Source organism: Dunckerocampus dactyliophorus, chromosome 1, assembly GCF_027744805.1.
Source record: "Dunckerocampus dactyliophorus isolate RoL2022-P2 chromosome 1, RoL_Ddac_1.1, whole genome shotgun sequence".
NCBI lineage: Eukaryota > Metazoa > Chordata > Actinopteri > Syngnathiformes > Syngnathidae > Dunckerocampus > Dunckerocampus dactyliophorus.
Genome location: NC_072819.1, coordinates 1,023,666 through 1,036,349, shown reverse-complemented (window position 1 = coordinate 1,036,349; position 12,684 = coordinate 1,023,666).

The window sequence follows — 12,684 nt, the reverse complement described above, 5'->3', positions numbered from 1 at the left end:
TCAGACGATATCAAACCTTACTGGTGTCTTGTATCTCTGGGTTTACTATCAAGTGTTCTTTTCATCTTCTACACTGGTACGGTCAGTCAAACACTGTTGAAATGTTAAAAATCATCTCTCTACTAAATAAAGGAACCTGTCTGCATCAAAAATGTATTTTACTTTAGTATTCCCTTCTTTTGATCAGTCAAAGAAACAACAGTATACAGTGGGGGATATACTGTAGCTGCACACTACAAGTACCTTCTACTAGTGTAGGATGCTCTACCAGATATAACCGTACTCTGTCATCATTGCCATCCACACAGCCTTTTCGCACCTACAGGGCCAGGACACATATGTCAGAATGCTATTTATAGACTATAGCTCTGCATTTAACACAGTCAGCCCCCACAAACTCACAGATAAGCTCCTCACACTTGGCCTGTCACCCTCCCTCTCTGACTGGGTGTTTAACTTTCTAACAGGCAGGCCCCAGTCAGTAAGAGTCCACAATCGCACATCCAGCTCAAGAATTGTGAGCACTGGGACCCCACAGGGGTGTGTGCTGAGTCCGCTCCTCTACACGCTCTTCACCTACGATTGCGTGGCCTCCCAGAACAACACCAGCATCATTAAATTTGCGGATGACACTACAGTCATCGGACTGATCACTGATGGTGTTGAAACATCATACAGAAGAGAGGTGGCGGACCTCATAGCTTGGTGTCGTGATAACAATCTCCTTCTCAATACAGATAAGACTAAAGAGATAAGGAGCCGCATAGACCCCTGTTTATTGATGAGACTGAGGTGGAGAGGGTGAAAACCTTCAAGTTCCTTGGCACACACATCAGCGAGGACCTCACCTGGTCTCACAACACCCAACAAATTATGAAGAAGTCCCAAAGGAGACTGTACTTCCTGAGGAGACTGAGGAAATTTGGCATGTCCACCACAATCCTGAGTTGCTTCTACAGATGCACTATCGAAAGTGTCCTTACCGCCTCCATCACTGTTTGGTACGGTAACTGTACAACACGTGATAGGAAGGCACTCCAGCGGGTGATCAAGACCTCACAGAACATTGTTGGGGCAGCCCTCCCCTCACTGCAAGACATTTATAAAACTAGAGTCCTACGAAGAACACACAACCTCATCAAGGACAGCACACATCCACAACACTCATTATTCACACTCCTACCGTCAGGCAGACGCTACAGGAGTTTGAAGTCCAGGACCACAAGGCTGGCAAACAGCTTTTACCCACAGGCCATCAGGCTTCTCAACGAAGCACTCACACACACCGCACGCAACACACGCACACACTCATAGCACTTTATTGATTTGATTTATTAATTTATTTATTTGTATTAATGTCTCTTCTGTTGTTGTTGCTTAATTTATTGGTATTTATGTTTCTGATGTGCTTATTCATTTTCTTCTGTTTTCTTTGTTTCTTTTTTGGGAGAATGAACAGAAAAAGAATTTCATTGCATAGCAGAACCACCGGTTTTACTGTGCATATGACAATAAAAACTCTTGAATCTTGAATCTTGTATCTTGAATTTATTATTTTCGAGTACTTTGCCAGCACACACACATTGTCCAACTATGTTCTATTTTATTTTATTTGTCAATGCTATGTCTAATCTCTACCACACTTATTACTAACTCTTCCTTTCTGTGAGTTCATTGTCATTACTCACCCATTATCAAACTATGTTCTGTTATGTCTGTTTCATATTATTTATTAGGATTGTCAAATCAAGTAGTTACGGTGACATGATATTTGACTACTATATTACCACATTATTACATGACCTTGTTATTTTCCTACCGCGTCTATCCAACCAGAAGAGAGTGCATTTGGAACCCAGGAAATGAACAAATGCAGTGCATTGATGTACTGTACAACAGACGGATTCAATAATTTGCTTCTTCCTGCTCCTTTTGGACATGTGGATCTGTGAATTACTATGTGATGTATTCCAATGTAACTACAATGCATGTTCAAAAAAATTAAACCATTGTCATCATTTCCTAGAAATGATATGGTGACATCGTGACATGCTGTACATACTGAAATAATAAACACAAACCATTAATTCCATCATGTATTTACATGGTACTAGGGCCGCAAATAACTTTTATTTTTTAGTTATGCCTTTTGGCCTTACCAACACCCCGGCGGTGTTCCAGAATTTAATTAACGATGTCCTTAGTGACATGATCAACCAGTTCTGCTTCGTATACCTTGACGATATTCTCATCTTTTCCAGAAACCAACAAGATCACACCAATCACATGCGGCTAGTTCTCCAACGGCTGCTAGAAAATCGATTATACATCAAGCCGGAGAAGTGTGATTTCCACGTCACCTCCGTGCCGTTTCTGGGGTACATTGTGGAGAAGGGTCAACTGCGTGCCGACCCCGCCAAGGTTCAAGCGGTGGTCAAGTGGCCAACTCCTAAATCAAGAAAGCACCTGCAGAGGTTCCTGGGGTTCGCCAATTTTTATAGGCGATTCATTCGTAATTTTAGTAACAAAGCAGGACCTCTGACTAGGCTTACATCCCCCAAAATACCTTTTGTATGGACAGCCTTTAGCAGCCTTTAGCACACTCAAATCTCTGTTCACATCTGCACCTGTTTTGATTCACCCTGACCCTGCCTTACAATTTTTCCTAGAGGTCGACACCTTAGATACGGGGATGGAAGCCGTGCTGTCCCAGCGATCCCCGGTCGACCAGAGACTCCACCCGTGCACCTTCTTCTCGTGTCATCTCACGCAAGCAGAGAGCAACTGCGATGTGGGCAACAAGGAGCTGCTGGCCATCGTTCTCGCACTGCGGGAGTGGCGACATTGGCTGGAGGGCGCAGCACTTCCCTTCGTGGTCGTCACCGATCATAAAAACCTCTCCTACATCCGGACTGCTCAGAGACTCAATGCTCGACAGGCTCGCTGGTCACTGTTTCTCACACGATTCAATTTCTCCATCACCTACAGGCCCGGCTCATGCAACACCAAACCTGATGCATTGTCCAGAATCTTCAGCCCCACGGAGGAGGGGACGGCTCCAGAGACCATCATGCCTGTGGCCTGGGTGTTGGGCACCGTCCAGTGGGAGGTGGAGAAGAGGTTGTCGGAGGCAACAGAGGAGATAGAGCCGCCAGAGGGCTGCCCTCCAGGGAGGCTGTTTGTTCTGGAAGGTCTGAAACCCGAAGTGCTACAGTGGGTCGGCGGAGGTTAAGGAGTTAAGGAGTTCGTCGCGGCCTGCTCTGTCTGCGCCAGGAATAAGTCCTCCCACCGTCCTACGGCTGGCCTGCTACAACCCCTGCCCATCCCTTCCCGTCCCTGGTCACACATCTCCCTGGACTTCGTGACCGGACTACATTCCTCCCGGGGGAACACGGTGATCCTCAACGTAGTGGACCGTTTCTCAAAAATGGCACACTTCATTGCCTGACCAAGATTACCCTCTTCATTGGAAACGGCACGACTCCTGGTGAGACACGTCTTCCGCATTCATGGCATTCCTTGTGACATCGTCTCAGACAGAGGACCCCAGTTTGCTTCCAGGGTGTGGAAGGCCTTCTATAAGGTGTTCCGGGCGTCGGTCAGCCTTCGTCCGGGCACCACCCACAGACTAACGGCCAGACAGAGCAGGCCAATCAGGACCTTGAAGCTGCTCACAGGATCCCAGCACCCACCTACCACGTCGGCCAGGAAGTATCCAAAGACTTACCGTTCGACGGAACGAGTAGGAAAATCGCGCCTACATTCGTTAGCCCCTATCCCATTTACTCCATCATCAGCCCCTCCTCCGTCATACTAAAACTGCCACCATCACTCAAGGTACATCCAGTCTTCCATGTCTCCTGCCTCAAGCCCGTGTCCTCCAGTCATCTGTGCCCGCCGGCCTCCGCCGCCTCCGCCACGTATGATTGATGATCAGCCAGCGTACACAGTGAAGGCCATTTTGGACTCCCGAAGAAGGGGCAGAGGATTCCAGTACCTGGTCGACTGGGAGCGTTATGATCCTGAGGAACATTCTTGGGTCTCCCGCTCCCTTATCCTCGATCCATCACTCAGGCGTGACTTCCACCGTCTCCATCCTAATTAGCCAGGTATGCCGCCAGGGGGTGTCTTATGGGGGGGGGGGGGGGGGGGGGGGCATACTGTCATGCTTTGCTTGTCACTCTGCTGGCGCCTGTCTGTCACTTGTCTGCAGTGCACCCCAGCCGGTGAAGGCGGAGACACCGAGCACACCTGCAGGCAATTACACCCGTGGACTCTTAAGCAAGGCAGCAGCAGCACTCCAGTGCCCGATTGTACTCCCTGACTACCTGTTCCTTGCTACCGCTCAGTCCGGCTCCTTTACCCTTTGCCCTGCTTTCTGGCTCTGTGTGCTATCAGTATCTTGTACAGTAAGCTCCTCGCTTACAAGGTTACCTTCCTGTTTGGGTTTGCCTACAGTGTTTTTGTTTCCATTGTCAAGTTTTTTCCTGTCAGCCTTTTGCTGTCAGTGTTTTTTGTTAGTTCTACCATTGTGGATTCTTTGTGTTGTACTTTCCCCTTGTGGACACCTTTTGTTGGATTAAATCTTTTGTTCACCAGTTTTGCCTTCCGTTTTCTGCGTTGGGATCCAGACCCTTTGCCGTGGCTCACGCCACTCATAACAGACATGTGAGCTCTGTGTCTTGCAAACCTAATCCCTAGAATTATTTCACTGACAACCTGATGTTTGTTGTAATTAATATTCATGGATTGAATGTGGTTATAAAATAAAATGAAGAAGTATTGAAGCGCTGCGTTGTGTTTTTCATGTGTCTTTTACTGGGGATTCTATACGCTGGTGCGTAATGGGGTTTAAAATAAATGACAAATGATATCCGCCAGTGTCACGTCAAAAAGCAACACTTTCCACAAACGTTTTAAGTCAATCACGGCGTGATGTTTTCATACAATGATCGATAAATATTTACTGGCTCGCATTGCATGTTTATTTCTAACATATGATTTCACTTCACCACTTAAAAATATGCGTCGTGTTTTTGCCATGTCTCCAAAAACTGTGTACGCCAGCTATAAAGGGTGAGTATTCTCATGTCAGGTTGTGTTTTTATAGGGACCATATGGCGTGGAAAACACTGCACGTAACTTTTCGACCCTGTTTCGTTCTCAATAGTGTTCATGTCAGGACTTGGACTAGGCCACTCAAAGTCTTCATCCATTCAGAGGTGGACTTGCTGGTGTGTTTTGGATCATTATCCTGCTGCAGAACCCAAGTTGCTTTCAGCTTGAGGTCACCGACAGATGGCCGGACATTCTCATGCTTCAATTTATCACAGGAAGTCTTCCAGGTCCTGAATTCCAGCACACTGCCACCACCATATTTTACTGTTGCTCCGATGAAATGTGGTGTTACTTTTACGCCAGATGTAATGGGACACACACCTTCCACCAGACCACAGAGTATTTTCCCAAAGGTCTTGGGGATCATCAAGATGTTTTCTGGCAAAGTTGAGACCAGCTTTAATGTTGTTTTTGTTCAGCAGTGGTTTTGGTCTTGGAACTCTGCCACGCAGGCCCTTTTTGCCCAGTGTCTTTCTCATGGTGGAGTCATAAACACTGACCTTAACTGAGGAAAGTGAGGCCTGCAGTTCTTTGGATGTTGTTGTGGGGTCTTTTGTGACCTCTCGGATGAGTCGTCGCTGCGCTCTCGGGGTCATTTGGGTTGGGAAGGTTAACCACTGTTCCATGTTTTAGCCATTTGTGGATAATGGCTCTCACTGTGGTTGGCTGGAGTCCCAAAGCTTTAGAAATGGCTTTATAACCTTTTCCACACTGATAGATCTCAATTCATTTCACTTAAGTTATGTTTAACGGGGGGGGGGGAGCAATCACTTTTTCACACAGGGCCATGTAGTTTTGGATTTTTTTTCTCCCTTCATAATAAAAAGTTTCATTTAAAACTGCATTTTGTGTTCAGTTGTGTTGTCAGTGACTAATATTTACATTTGTTTGATGATCTGAAACATTAAAGTGTGACAAACATGCAAAAAAAATAAGAAATCAGGAAGGGGGCCAACCACTGCATATTTTTTCTTAAAAAAGTGAAACAAGAAGTTAAAAATGAAGTGAGTCCAGTTGCTGTGATTCAACGCTGAGTAGGTAAGTTTAATAATATTTTTTCTGTAGACCACCCCTCTGCCAGGGCCAACAGGTCGAATTGAAACAGTCAACATGGCCAGCATGACCATCTCCAGAGTAATGTCAAGGGTCTGAGAGATGAAATCAATAAAGTCCAGGATTGACATGAAGAATGTGAAAGAGTGTGTGAATGTGTCCCCCGGGTGACTGGGGGCGCGGAGGTGGGGGTCGCGGATGTGCGGTTTGGGCTCGGGGTGGGGGGTGCGTGGTGCTGGGGTGGGGGGATCCCTTGCTTTCTTCCTTCAGGGACGAGGCCGCTGTGGCTTGGTGGGCGGGCGGTGTGGGGGCCGCGGGCAAGTGGGCGTGTGGGTGCGCGTGGGGGTGGGAGGCGTGGTGTTCTTCTGCGTAGCACTGGCCGGGATCGGCGGGGGGATGCTTGCTCCGGAGTGGGGCGCTCGGGGGTGGCTTTGGCCGGGGACTTGGGGGTTAGGCTGGCGGGGGGCTGGTGGGCGGTCCCTGCTACCTGCTGGTGCCTCTGCTTCCTGGCCGGCGGTTGTCTCCCTCCTTCCGGGGTTTCTCCCTTGGCGTGTTGGTGGATGGGCAGAGGGTGGAGTGGTGGCCGGTCTGCGGCGTGTCCTTGGTCCCCCCCCTGCTCAGTTTGGGTGGTGTTGGGGTATGGGGCCCCCGTCCTTCCTATTCCACTGCACCACCTCACATACATATAGGACTTTGGGAGGTGGCCTACGGTCGGGCGTGGTTGGGGATGGTCAGTGGCACGGCAGGGGCAAAGGAGCCCCGCAAGGCAGCTCCTTTGCCCCTGCCGTGCCACTGACCTGTTGCCCCCCAATTTTAATCGCAGAGTAGACACTTAGGGTTTGGGGGGGCTGGTCAGGTGAGGGGCCCTCCAAGCGACAGCTGTCCTCTGATTTTAATTGCATCATTAGCTATCATCCACATACACCCCTATCATATACATGCACACAGATACACCCCTCAGGGACACAGAGACCAGCTCTTCATAACTGTCCTCTTTTATTTTATTTTATTTATTTATTATTTTTTAATTGCATAATAGACACAATCACACCTTATCACATACACAGGTGGGGCGGGCTGGATTGGGGTGCCTCGTGCCTGTTCCGCGGCGCCTGCCCAACGGGCCTGGCTGTCGCGGTGGCTCGCTCGAGGTGGCCTGGCTTGTGGGATGCCTTTGTCAGGTTCGCCTGCCTTTCCCTGCGGTGGCCCTCTGGGGCCTGTTGATGCCGGGACTTGCGCCGGGGGGGCGGCTTGCGGTGGTCCCCCTGAGCTGCCACGTGCCGCGGGCGCCTCTGCGCTCTTGGAGTGGGTTCGGCGGTCTCCGGGGGGCGGTGCCAGTGCTGCGGGTGGCCCGTGTGCCGCCGCGAGGGCTTGTGGTTGCTGCGCCGCGGCGGCTGCTGGGGCGCCGGGCCGACGGAGGGTTGGGGCTCGGTCATGCTTGCGGGTACTGTGGGCCTGGGTGGCGGGGTGGGGGGGGTGGGTGGGGGGGGCGTGTCCCCTGGGGCCGGGCCCGCTGGGGGGGGTTGTGCTATGCCGGGCGCTTGGGCATTTGTCGCTGCTGCGCTTTGTGCTCTGCTGGGCCGCTGTCTGTGTCCTCGCCTCTCCCGGTCTGTCTGCGGGCTTGTCGGGGGTGGGGTTCCGGTGCGCTGTCGGCTCTGGTGGCATGTGGCTGGTCTGGCTTCTGGTGGCTGGTGGGGTCCGTCAGCTGGTCTCCTGCTGGTCTCGCCTTCTCGGCTCTGGTGCTTGGCCTCCCTGCGGCTTGGGGTGCGGTGCTCCCGCTCCCTCTCCGGGGTTTGCTGGCCCACGGGTGTCGGTTGGTGCTGTGTGGTGGTTCGCCTGGCTGCTCGCCCCTTTTCCCACCCGCTTGCCCAGTTTCCCGCTTTCCTCCTCGCTGACTCCTCTGTCTGCCTTGCTGGCGACGTCCTACCGTTGGGAGGGTGTGGCCTGGTGTCTTCCTGCTCCCTGGCGGTCCGCGCTCTCCGCGCCTGGGGCCCTGGATTGTATGTCTGGGACCCCGGGGTCCCCGGCTCCGCTGCTCCTTGGGTTACCAACGGGGGATTGGGCGAGGCTTCCAGGTGTCGGGCAGTCGACCACTGTGTGTGTGCGTGTGTTTGTGCGCGCGCGTGCGTGCGTGAGTGTGCGTGTGTGTGTGTGTGCGCGTAGGAGTGTGTATGTGCGTGCGCGTGGGTGCGTAGGAGTGTGTATGTGCGTGTGTGTGTGTGTGTGTACTTTTATTTATTTATTTATTTTAGTTATTTATTTTGGGGGTATCGCCTCTGGGGGGTTGGGTGGGCCGGACTGGGCATCCTGGCGGGCCGGGTAGGGCCTGTGGTGTGTCCTGCGGCACGCCCGAGCCTGGGCTGTGGTGGGCGGCCGGTCGGTCATGTGTCCTTGGTCCCCCCCCTGCTCGGTTTGGGCGGCGTTGGGGTGTGGGGCCCCCGTCCTTCCTGTGCCACTGCACCACCTCACATATATATAGGACATTGGGGGGTGGCCTACGGTCGGGCGTGATTGGGGAGGGGAGCTGCCTTGCGGGGCTCCTTTGCTCCTGCTGTGCCACTGACCTGTTGCCCCCCAATTTTAATCGCAGAGTAGACACTTAGGGTTTGGGGGGGCTGGCCAGGTGAGGGGCCCTCCGAGCGGCAGCTGTCCCCCGATTTTAATTGCATCATTAGCTATCATCCACATACACTCCATATACATGCACACAGATACACCATCCTCTTTTATTTTATTTTATTTATTTATTTATTTATTTTAATTGCATCATAGACACTATCACACCTTATCACATACACGGGTGGGGCGGGCTGGATTGGGGTGCCTCGTGCACCTCGGCGTCTGCCCGCCAGGGTCGGCGGTGTGGCCGGGGGCCTGGCCGTCGCGGTGGCTCGCCCGGGGCGGCCTGGCCTGTGGGGTGCCCTTGTCTGGTTCGCCTGCCCTTCCCTGGGGTGGCCCTCTGGGGCCTGTTGATGCCGGGGCTTGCGCCGGGGGGGGCGGCTTGCGGTGCCCCCCCTGGACTGACACGTGCCGCGGGCGCCTCTGCGCTCTTGGGGCGGGTTCGGCGGTCTCCGGGGGGCGGTGCTGGTGCTTCGGGTGGCCCGTGTGCTGTCGCGGCGGCCGGTGGTTGCTGCGCTGTGGCGGCTGCTGGGGCGCCGGGCCAGCTGGTGGGTTGGGGCTTGGTCATGCTTGCGGGTACTGTGGGCCTGGGTGGCGGGGTGGGGGTGGGGGGGCGGGTGCCCTGGGGCCGGGCTCGCTGGGGGGGGTCGTGCTCTGCCGGGCGCTTGGGCGTCTGTCGCCGTTGCGCTTTGTGCGCTGCCGGGCCGCTGTCTGTGTCCTCGCCTCCCCCGGTCTGTCTGTGGGCTTGTCGGGGGTGGGGCTCCGGTGCGCGGGTGGTGCGCTGTCGGCTCTGGTGGCATGTGGCTGGTCTGGCTTCTGGTGGTATGTGGGGGCCGTCGGCTGGTCGGCTGCTGGTCTCGCCTTCTCGGCGCTGGTGCTTGGCCTCCCTGCGGCTTGGGGTGTGGTGCTCCCGCTCTCTCTTCGGGGTTTGCTGGCCCGCGGGTCTCGGTTGGCGCTGTGTGGTGGTTCGCCTGGCTGCTCGCCCGTTTTCCCGCCTGCCTGCTCGGTTTCCCGCTCTCCTCCTCGCTGACTCCCCTGTCTGCCTCGCTGGCGGCGTCCTACCGCTGGGGGGGTGTGGCCGGGTGTCTTCCTGCTCCCCGGCGGTCTGCGCTCTCCGCCCCTGGGTTCTGAATCGTATGTCTGGGACCCCGGGGTCCCCGGCTCCGCTGCTCCTTGGGTTACCAACGGGGGATAGGGTGGGGCTTCCGGGTGTCGGGCAGTCGACCACTGTGTGTGTGTGTGTGTGTGTGTGTGTGTGTGTGTGTGTGTGTGTGTGTGCGCGCTTGAGTAAGTAAGAGTGTGTATGAGCGTGCGCATAGGGGTGTGTTTGTGCGTAGGAGTGTTTATGTGCGTGTGTGTGGGTGCGTAGGAGTGTGTATGTGCGTGCGTGTGTGTATTTTTATTTATTTATTTATTTTAGTTATTTATTTGGGGGGGGGGGCATACAGGGGTTTGCTCCGTGGGGTCAGGTGCTGGGCGATACATCTCTGCCGCCCGTGCCTCCGCCGGGTGGGTGGAGGGTGTGCCTCCTGCATCCCTTGGCGGGGCGGCCCTGTGTCGGGGGTCGGGCGGGGGTTGGCCCGGGGCGGGCCGGGCTCCGCTCCCTGGGGGTGGGGGGTGGCGGTGGGGGGGAATTGGCGCTTCCGGCGCGGGCGGGCTTCTTTCCGGCTGTGGAGGCGTCTCTGGGCCTGCCGGTTTGTGGCCCCCGGTACCCGTCTGCCTTTGTGGGGTGTGATCTCTCGCTGGTCTCGGGGGTTGGCAGTCCTCCGGCCCGCTGGCGCCCTGTCCTTGGCTGGGATTACCTCTCTTCGGCCCCTTACTGGTCTTCCCGGGGGGGGGGGCTCTCTGGGCTGGCTCTTGGGGCACTGATCTTTGTGCTGCCTGCCCCTATGGGCCTGGTGGCCTTCTGGCGGCCGGGGCCCGGCCTTGCTATTTGGGGCGGGGCTCTCTGGGAGGTGGAAGGCGGCCCCTTTCCTTTCATGCACTCTCAGTGACAATCACACGCCCACACATTCCTGCACCTTTATATATATATGAAGTCTTCCTTACATACAGAGATACCTGTACATATGCACACTCACAGTACATACGTACTTCCCCACATTACTCACTGAGTTATCCAGGGTGTTATTATGTTGTTGGTTTTATTACAGCAACGGTGATTTCAGCAGTATGACTATATATATATATATGTGTGTATGTGCGGTATGTATGTGTATATGTATATATATATATGTGTATATATATATATATATATATATATATATATATATGTATATATGTATTTATGTATGTGTATGTATGTATATATGTGTGTATATGTATTTTTTTTTTTTACAATGATGTGCATTACAGTAACTTTGATTCTATTCACTATCATGGATAATCATTTCATTACTACAGTTATGTGTGACTGTTTCAATGCAGTATTATCATGGTGATCACTATCATAATTCATCATTTCATGACTGCTATTGTGTGCGACTGTTTCAATGCAGTATTGTCATTGTGATCACTGTCATAGGTCATCATTTCATGACTGCTATTATGTCTGATTGTCATTGACAGCTTTGTCATTGTGGTTGTTGATATTGATTTGTCCTTTATCCTTGTTCGTCTTTATAGTTGTCACGGACATTTATTTGCTGATGTCGTTCGGTATGTTTCTGTTGTTCTGTCACAATTGTTGTTGTTGCTGCTGTTGTCCTTGTCTCTTGTCTCTCTTTTTTTTGTTTTTGTCCCCTCTCGCCCCCCCCCCCCCCCCCCCCGTTTCCTTTTCTCTTCTTCTCTGTCCCCTCCTGCTCCGGTCCGGGCGCTCCAAATTTGCTTTATAACAAGCATCAAGGTCGAATAAATTTTGTATGACAGGGGAAGTGTATATCACACTTCTCTCTGGCAGAGTAAATCTGTTGAGCACTTGACGGCATTTAGGTATACAATTCTATCTGCTTTGAAGGCTGGACAGGACAGGGGGGAAAAAAAAAAAAAAAAAAAAAAAAAAAAAAAAAAAAAAGTTATTTATTTTGGGGGAGGGTGGGAGCATACAGGGGTCTGCTCCGTGGGGTTGGGTGCTGGGTGATACATCTCTGCCGCCCGTGCCTCCGCCGGGTGGGTGGAGGGTGTGCCTCCTGCATCCCTGGGCGAGGCGGCCCTGTATCGGGGGTCGGGCGGGGGTTGGCCCGCTCGGGCTCCGCTCCCTGGGGGTGGGGTGGCGATGGGGGGGCGATTGGCGCTTCCGGCGTGAGCGGGCTTCTTTCCGGTTGTGGGGGCGTCTCTGGGCCTGCCGGTTTGTGGCCCCCCGGTACTCGTCTGCCCCGGGGGGGAGGGCTCTCTGGGCTGGCTCTTGGGGCACTGATCTTTGTGCTGCCTGTCAGTGACAATTACACGCCCACACAATTCTTGCATCTTTATATATATGAAGTCTTCCCCACATACAGAGATACCTGTACATATGCACACTCACAGTACATATGTACTTCCCCACATTACTCACTGAGTTATCCAGGGTGTTATTATGTTGTTTCTTTTATTACAGCGACGGTGATATCAGCAGTATGACTATAGTTTTTTTTTTTTTTTTTTTTTTTTTTTCTTTTTGCAATGATGTGCATTACAGTAATTATCATTCTGTTCACTATCATAGAAAGGAGACTGTACTTCCTGAGAAGACTGAGGAAATTTGGCATGTCCACCACAATCCTGAGTTGCTTCTACAGATGCACTATGGAAAGTGTCCTTACCGCCTCCATCACTGTTTGGTACGGTAACTGTACAACACGTGATAGGAAGGCACTCTAGCGGGTGATCAAGACCTCACAGAACATTGTTGGGGCAGCCCTCCCCTCACTGCAAGACATTTATAAAACTAGAGTCCTACGAAGAACACACAACCTC